This window comes from Boleophthalmus pectinirostris, unplaced genomic scaffold (assembly GCF_026225935.1).
Source record: "Boleophthalmus pectinirostris isolate CB_2022bp ecotype Guang Dong unplaced genomic scaffold, ASM2622593v1 HiC_scaffold_21, whole genome shotgun sequence".
In the NCBI taxonomy this organism is placed as follows: Eukaryota; Metazoa; Chordata; class Actinopteri; order Gobiiformes; family Gobiidae; genus Boleophthalmus; species Boleophthalmus pectinirostris.
In genome coordinates this window covers 9,153,701-9,162,676 of record NW_026571175.1, presented here as the reverse complement: position 1 = coordinate 9,162,676, position 8,976 = coordinate 9,153,701, and the positions used below count along the sequence as shown (strand labels likewise).

The 8,976-nt window shown below is 40.5% G+C and overlaps 1 long non-coding RNA gene across 1 annotated transcript; it reads right to left on the bottom strand.

Moving 5' to 3' along the window:
- Nucleotides 1-4,767: 4,767 nt before the first annotated feature.
- Nucleotides 4,768-5,368, bottom strand: LOC129410066 (uncharacterized). Its single transcript, XR_008632704.1, has 3 exons — nt 5,335-5,368; nt 5,145-5,265; nt 4,768-5,020 (listed from the first exon to the last, which is right to left on the bottom strand). It is a non-coding gene; the product is annotated as an uncharacterized LOC129410066 (long non-coding RNA).
- Nucleotides 5,369-8,976: the final 3,608 nt, after the last annotated feature.

Genomic DNA, 8,976 nt, shown 5'->3' with positions numbered 1-8,976 from the left:
ATATTTTTACTTTTTGCTCTTTTAACTGGTACTTACTTTTAATTTTAGTTTTACTTGAGCATTTTTTACCCAAGTAAGTGATTTAAGTGACAAAACTGAATACTTCTTCCACTGCTGCTCTTACTTGAGTAATTTCTTATACCACTACTTTTCACTTTTACTTGAGTAATATTATTTTGAATTGTACTCTTAACTGAGTACAGTTTTGGGCTACTCCACCCACCTGCTCTTGCTAAGTATTTAAAGTTGCTGCTTTGATCTCAGTGGTATTTAAAGTACTACCCATGAAACCACATGTAATTGCAATTGATGGCACTTAAGTTTTTATATTTGATCACTTGGAAATACAAAAGAAATGAATTGGGAGTGACCAGAAAATAATTATATGTATTAACTGCTCTAAGTGAGTTCTCATTGAGTCACATCACATAAAAATGCTCCACAGTATAGAATTAAACCTTTCTATCTTCATGGAGACCAAACCAGACGAAGTTACAGGTCAGATCTGTGGAGAGACGATCCAGCTCACAGTCAGAATGCCTGTTTCTTGTAGGTATTTTTGAGCTGTAAAACCACCTGTAATTGAATAAATATAAGGTAGAACTGTTTAATGTCATACTGTGGAACTTTCCAAGTGGAGTAATGACATTCCCATAGAAAAAAGAACACCAAATACCTCAAATTTGTACTTACAATATTGTACTTTTACTTTTGTACTTTGTTATCTTCCACCGCTACTTTGTACTTCCTTCTTCTGTTGGAGCTGTGGACAGACTTTATCGATTAAACGTGTGTCTTCGCTCGGGGAGAAGACGAGGATTATGTGGCCGTGGTGTTGACACGTCTACAACCCCAATACGGCGTCGTGCCAAGGAGAGCATGTTCCAGGGTCAGTGGAGAGGCAGAGGGGGGATTGCGGGTAATTGTGTGACAGAGAGAGGGGGGTGGGGGGGGGGGGGTGAACGGGCCAACTGGCAGCCCTGGATCTTCTGAGGTCCGCGGGGCATTGGCGCTGGTCCCCTCGGCGCTGACAGCTGGGGCCCAAACGCCAAGCAGAACAGAGACAAACAGACAGAAACATGGCACCAAGTGGAGAGCTGCTGAGGGCATGACAAGAGACAGCAGACAGGGCCAGGGGGGCAGGTCAGCCACGAGAGTTATGGTTTTTTGAGAACTCATAGAGCATCCGTGAGTTCATTCTCATGTACTTTGAGCAACTAAATTTAAATTACTTTTTTTAACTTTATTTTTCGGAGTATAAATCGCACCAGCCAAAAAATGAGCAATGAAGAAGAAAAAACATATATAAGTCACACTTTTTGGAGAAATGTATTTTGTAAAATCAGAGACCAGGAACCGACATTTCATCTTTAAAGGCAAGATCAACAATAATAAAACAGAGAACAACAGACTGAATAGGCGTTAATATGTTAACGTAACATATTAACAGTTATTCAGATAATTATTGCATAAACAACAGAACATAAGTTTACCAAACTCACCATCTCACTCCAAATCACTAAATCCATTGAATTTTCCATCCTCGGTGTCACTTCTGTGTGACCTCCGGAGATAAACCGTAGATCCATGATGTAAACAGAGCACCGCTTCCTCTTCTGTGTAGCTGTCGTCAGACTCAGCATCAGTTCCAGTTAGAATTATTCCGGCCTTTCTGTATCCCGACAGGATGGTTTCGGTTGTCACTGAAGTTCAGGCTTTGTCGATTCATGCAGTGACTTCCAGGAATGTTACATGGCGCACCCGCCCGGTGACCGTGAAGCTGTGTTCGCCATTCCCACTTTCCGCCAGTCAATCACCAGTTTCTCTCTCACTCCAAACTTTCTTTCTGCTGCTTGATTACCGTTTTCGACTGAATATTTCACTATTTGCAGCAGGACAGCGGCTTTTTCTACAGGAGACATGTGCAGTAGAGTGCAAAGTGACAGTGGTACAGGAGTAATAGTAATACTAGATACTGACACACAAGTCCAGAGCGCCCTCCCGCGACTGTCAGTCTGAAAATTTAATACACTTTTATATTATATATTATATTATTATTATATTTTATAGTCTGAAAAATACAGTATATCACAACAATCTGACTAAAGTGAGTTTTAATCCATGTTATAGTGATCTCCTCAGAAACAAGTTGTGTTTTCCTACATTCCCATGTGTTTGTGACCATAACAGCTTGGTCAGATCTAAAGTTAAAGGCCAGGCTTGGTTAGTACTTGGATGAGAGATCACTGGGAATTCCAGGTACCACAGTGGGGCGCAAGTAGCCAAGCGGGGGCCACCTAGTGCCTCCGTTCAATTTCATTTCTCCCCAGCGACCAGGTCAGGATTCGGAATACACTAAGACCGTCTGCAAAAACCACGAGAGTGTGAGTCCGGGCACCAACCAATCAGCAAAGAGCCAGACATTCTGTGTTGGCAACGATTTCTGAGATCAAGGATTTAACCAGGTCTAAACCAGGTCTAAACCAGGTCTAAACCAGGTCTAAACCAGGTCTAAACCAGGTCTAAACCTGGACCTCCTTAGGAAGTCCGTGTAGAGTACAGAATTTTCAATGAGGTAATACAACTGTTGGGCAAGTTACTTCAAAACTGTAAAGTGTTATTTATGACTTGTTACTGTCATTTCAAAGTAATTTGTTACATTACAATATTACTCCATTTAAAATGTAAAACATTACATGACTACTGCAGCACTTTTAAGTTACTCGCACCAAAATAACTGTGCCAAGATGCCAAACTTTTGCACAATATATGAACTGAACCAGGACTGAACCAAGACTGAACCAGGACTAAACCAGAGATGAACCAGGACTAAACCAGGACTGAACCGAGGAATGAACTAGGACTAAACCAGGACTGAACCGAGGACTGAACTAGGACTAAACCAGGACTGAACCGAGGAATGAACTAGGACTAAACCAGATATGAATGAGGTATAAACCAGGACTAAACCAATGCTGATCCAGAACTGAACCAGAGATGAACCAGGAGTAAACCAGAACTGAACCAGGTCTAAACCAGGATCAAACCAGCGGGTGCACCTCCGGCGTTTCACCGCTGCTGACATCGCGGTGATTTTGTATGAAGAAAAACGAAAAAGCCACCACTCATGAAGCGTTTGTCCTTTGCTTGTCTCCATGGAAATGCTATTGCTTTGCCTAAAATGTCCTGCAGTGTGGCATTAAACTTATTTACATCCATAGACAAAAGCAGGTGCATTTTCTAGGCTATATAACAGGTCAGATCTGTGGAGAGGAGGCCCAGCTCACAGTAATAAAGCATTTTATTTTATTTTTTGTCTTTTTCCAAGTTTATTGCCGTACTTTGTAACATTCCAGATGAAACAATAATATCTCTATTGTCTATTCCATCAGGGAGGCTCGAAACCAGGACAGAGCTTTTGGAAAGGGGCCCAGAGCGAAACACTGGGGGTCAGGAAGTGTCATGAGATCCAGTGGAGGTTAATGGGACCAAACAGGAGCTGGTGGAGACATTTTTCTTCCCTGCTCACGGCTCATTTATCCAAACACTTTGTAATGCCTGGCTACCTGCAATAAGATAAACAGCCCAGTACAGTTTAACTCTCATGTCATAACATTTAGTGCGAGTGAAGGGGCCAGTGTATATAATAATGTGTGTTATTTATTGCGGCTTTCAAACACTCAAAACTGCAGTCGGAAATTCAGCGCTTAGACAAAAATAGTTGAAACTTTTGCAGGTGGTGAAGGCCATTCAGGAGGCAAATATGTGAAGGGAATATGTGAGTCTTATTCAGTGTTTAGAAAGTTCAGTAAAATTCTTATGGGTTTGTGTGTGTACATCTTTTAACATGGGTTTTCCACATGTTTAATCTGTGTGTTTACCTCTTTCCAAACTATACACAAATAAATGAGACTAGGCTTACAAAGTGTGCCAATAAAAAGGCCTATTTCTGACAAATGTGGTTTAGGATCAAGTGCATGAGTAACTCTTTTGGATTTGAATTGAATTTGCCAGAAAATAGACAAAAATCGAAACATTTTTTCCATTATGGTTGCGTTTATTTAGCCAGGCTGGGGCCACCTAGTGCAATCTGTGTATCATTCGTTCATTTGTTTTTCAATATAAAGCCAAAAATAAGAAAAAAACAACAGTTTTCTTCATTATTTGTCTCCAAAACCAAAATAAAAAAACGGATAACGGTTTGTTTTTTCAGTTTTCGATTTTGTGTTTAAATGAAGAATGGAATAAACGGATAACGGCCGTTTCCCGTTTACGTGACTTCCGTGACTGTGATGTCGGACTGAACCAGGACTGATCGAGGTCCAGGACCAGACCGGGACTGAGACCAAGACCAGGCCAGGACCAGAGCGGGACCAGACTGGAGGTTCAGAGTCCACGGCAGGGCCAGTGCTCGAAGCTGAGGCTCAGACCCTGCAGAGGCTCGGAGTCAAAGCTCGGAGTCCGGTCTGGTTTCGGTCTGGTCCCGGTCTGGTCCCGGTCTGGTTCTAGTCTGGTCCCAGACTTGGATCAGTCCTGGTTCAGTCTGACATCACAGTCACGGAATTCAAGTAAACGGGAAACGGCCGTTATCAGTTTTTTCCATTCTTCATTTAAACAGAAAATCGAAAACTGAAAAAAAAAAAAAAAATCATTATCAGTTTTTTAATTTGGTTTTGGAGATAAATAATGAAGAAAAAAGTTGTTTTTTCATTTTCTTATTTTTGGTTTTATTTTGAAAAGCTAATGAACGAATGATACACAGATTTAGTGCCTCCACTCAATTTAATTTCTCTGCAGTGACTAGGTCACAAATACACTAGACGGTTTGCAAGAACCCTGGAAGTTGTAGACTGCTCATCGGCCAATCAGCGAAGATCTGTGAAGCCATGACGTCAAACTCAAGCGCCTGTCTGGATTCCTTTTGTGGTACAGCACAACAGTAAACAAAGTGGTCGAGATGGATGTAGACGAGACCAGACATTCTGTGTTGACAACGATTCCCAAGATCGAGGATTTAAAGCTGGAACAAAGAGAATGGTGAATTTTATCAAGACGTTATTGCCTGTCTTCCTACAGGATTTAGCACATTATATACATCACGACCAAATAGCAGTGATTGGTTAAATAAAAAAGCACCTGCCTACCGTTGAGTGAACAAATCCTAATGCTGTGAGGTCAGATGTTTTCCACGAGGTGAAATTGGCTGATGAATCAGGCTAGATACAACCAACGAGACAAGCAAAGCACTGCCTGAGCGAGATAAACCTGGTAATTAAACATGTTACAATATTAAACAGATATATTGCACTGAAAAGCAAAAGCATGCATCCTTACTCTGAGCGGGCTGTTTCTTCAGCTTTAATATTCTACACACTGTGGCATAAAAACCGACACAGAGAAGGTTCCAAAGAATTTTTTTATTTTTTTTACTTTCTATTTCTTTGGAACCATGCAGCTGACTTTCTACCCACAGAAAGTTACATACTATCACTTTCAGTTGGTGCCATTTTGCATTTTGTTGCATTTTTATATATTATGTATTATTATATGTATGTATTTATTTTGTTTATTTATGTAAAATTGTTATAATACTTTTAACTTCAGATAAAAGACATCTTTAGTAGCACGTGTAAACTGAGAGATAATATAAAAATGTGACCTTATATGATTTTATGAGTATATGTAATGGCTTTAAAGCAGAACCTCGTGGGCTTTCAGTGGAAAAGCTGTTCTCTAACTTGCACATTAATAATTACCAAACAGAGGGGAAATCCAGAAGTGACAGTGGTTAACAACTAACTAACCGTTCACTGGAAATACCTGACATGTTCTGTGCAACTTCAGAGCATTACAGGAACTAAACCACCACAAAGCACCAGCCCAGTGTGCTCCAGCGTCTGTGTGGCAGATGCAGACAGCTGAGAGCCACTCAATATTCATCTGTAGTGAATATGGAATGAAAACAGGCAGGGCAAAAGGTTAGACCAACATCAGAGGCCTCCATCCCATAATAATAACGCTTTCTCTCCCTTAGAGCTGCTCAGGCATTCAAAGAGGCATCCATTTTTCACACTCGCTCACTCCCTCCTGAGCTGTGGCAACACCAGAGCAAATGTGACAGTGCAACTTTAAAGAAGCATTAAGGAGGAAAAAGGACAACAAGGATACAACAGTGGAGCAGTACGCCGGTCTGGTGTGTATAAATATTTGTAGTAAGTGCTAAGATAAGTGGTTACTTAGGTTTACTCAAGCATATTTTCCCATGGCCTATCTTTAGGAAATACCAGATTATTTAATGTTTAGTACATTAACCTAAACCAGGGGTGTCCAAACTTTTTTCATCAAGGGCCACATATCTAAACACAGACAAAACAGAGGGTCGATCGAGAGCCATAGACGGGTGCTCAATACAGTTAATAATTGAAATATGTGCATGATTAACACGTTAGAATGAGCCATCGTCTTTATTCATGCTAAGATCCTTAAAACCACACACTAAATATTCAACATTGGCTTTATCAAGGTAGATTTTCAAAAAACTTGCAGTAAAAAAATATTTTTTTAATTGATGCAAGGTAATTTGGGCCAAATCACCTGGAAGTCTGAGGGCCAAGAAAAATGTGTCTGACCTAAACCTAAATCACATTTTACTTTCAGCCAGTTACTCATTTTTGAACTTATCTGAGTAGTAATTTTCTATCTTATCCACCTCGACATAAAAACAAGCATATAAAATAATAATAAACATAATAATAATGTTTATTTTGGTTGAATACGTTTCGCTGCTCATCCAAACTGCTTCTTCAGTTCTGGTCAGGGAGGAGCTAACTACACTGAAACTACTCTGAAACTAACACACCTACTTATTTACAGTTTCTGTTAGTTATCCAGGCCTATTGAACTGTACTGAGTGTGGAGTCTAATTAGCAGAACCATTCAGAGCCATAAAGGGAGATTTCACACCTTTGGACCTTATCTGGCTACGGCTATTGTTCTCTTGTTTGTATTGATTTAGGTTTGAGGATGGAGTTGTAAATAGGAGATAGATGGTGTCTGAGGCCTCCATTTCTGTTAAAAATGTTGTTGTTTAGTTCTAATTATGTGAGAGCCTGTATTTCGTGTTTTATTTAAATTAGATAAAGCTTAAGTATAGAAAGTTAGGTACAGTATTTTCCGGGCTATTAGACGCGCTCTTAAGCCTTTAACCCCATCCAAAAACGACAGCGCGCCCCGCAAGCCAGAGCGCCCTATACACGAATCCACTCGGGTGTCCCAGCACGACTTCAGTAAACTACAAAGCCGCACCACCCACAGCGCACGCAAACACACACGGAGCAGACAGCGACCGTGCAGCGAAAAACACCCGCAGACACACTCATCACTCCACGCGGACGAGGAACGGAACGGAAGAACGAACCGAAAAAGCAAGTCCAATGTGCCACTCTGAGCCACAACTGAACAACTGAGTCACTGCGAACACGCCGACAATCCGTTGGTCCCAGACAGCACCCTCCCTACACGCCACAATTGAACAAAGCCGAGAGTCACAGTAAACACGACAAACAAAGTCCGACTGACCCATCCAACTGTTGCGTTTCCTATACAGTCCCGGTGTGGTTTATTTGTTAAAAAAGTTTGAAAATAGACCATTTAATGACAGTGCGCCTTATAATCCAGAGCGCCTAATAGCTCGGTAAAATACGGTAGTTAATACGTGCCCTGTAGAAGCATAGTTTACTCTATTGTTCATGTATTCAGTCAAACAGCAAAAAAAAAAAAAAAAAAAAGAAGAGAAGTCATAGATATTGTCCAGAGTTTTTGTGAGTAGGGACCACTATTAAGGAGGAAAGAGCAACAAGGATCCAACAGTTGAGAAGTAGGCCGGTCTGGTGTTTATACATATTTGCACTAAGTACTAATATAAATGGTTAGTACTTAGTTATGTTTACTCAAGCATATTTTCTCATGGTCTGTCATTTGGAAAAAATCTGATTTTTAAATGTTGATTACATGAAAGCTCAAATGAGATTTTACATCCAGGCAGTTAGTCACGCGATTGAGTAGGCTGGTGGTTTCCTGTTCTATCCACCTCTGTGAATAAAATGACTAATGCGGACAACTGTAACAGGGGTGTTTTTTTTTTTTTAATGTTCTATCTGGTGTATTTAATATCAGTTAAGGTCCTTACTGCATTTAGAATCTTCTGGTACCTGGTAGTGCAGGTGAGGGGAGTAACTGCTGTGGCTCCATTGTGTTACATTGTACTGTATTGTATTTAAAGTGCATATGGTGACATTATAACAGGGACAGACGTTGATGTCCAGTCTATAGGTGAGTTTCAGCTGACGTCATTGTTATTAAAAGCCTGCGTTGCCTGATGGGAAATATTGTGGCCTGAGGCAGAAAAACATGATGATGAATAAACAAAGAGCATAACTTTGCGTTCTTATCTCGTGTATTTATCTGCAATAATGCTCAATTCCTGCTGCATTATCAGATGCACAAATAGCAATATTGAGGTCTTTTTCGTATTCCAAGTGAAAAAAATGCCTTCGTCGAATTAAATGGCTTTCAACATCCGCAGAGCGAATCTTGACGATCCGAGCAAACCGTGGATTCCAACAAGTTCATATATCCGTGTATGTTGGGCCCATTTCTTGACATGTCTGTGCATTTCATTAAAATTAATTATTTAAATGTGTATTTCAATAAATCTGAAGGCTAAATTTGTCATCTTTTTGACACAGGAGCCGCATTGTGATCCGAATCATCTGGACTACACACCACAACTGAATTTGAGATACAAATACCAGAAAAGCAAGGACCAGCTCAAACAATCCCTGAGTTGCTTCGAGAGACAAAGCAAACGATTCTGTAGTGATGAGCCAACAGTTTCTGATAAATGTCAGGATGAAACTTCCACTTGTGCTTCTTCACATCCTAACTTAGAATCCACGATTCCTCACAAAGACTCTG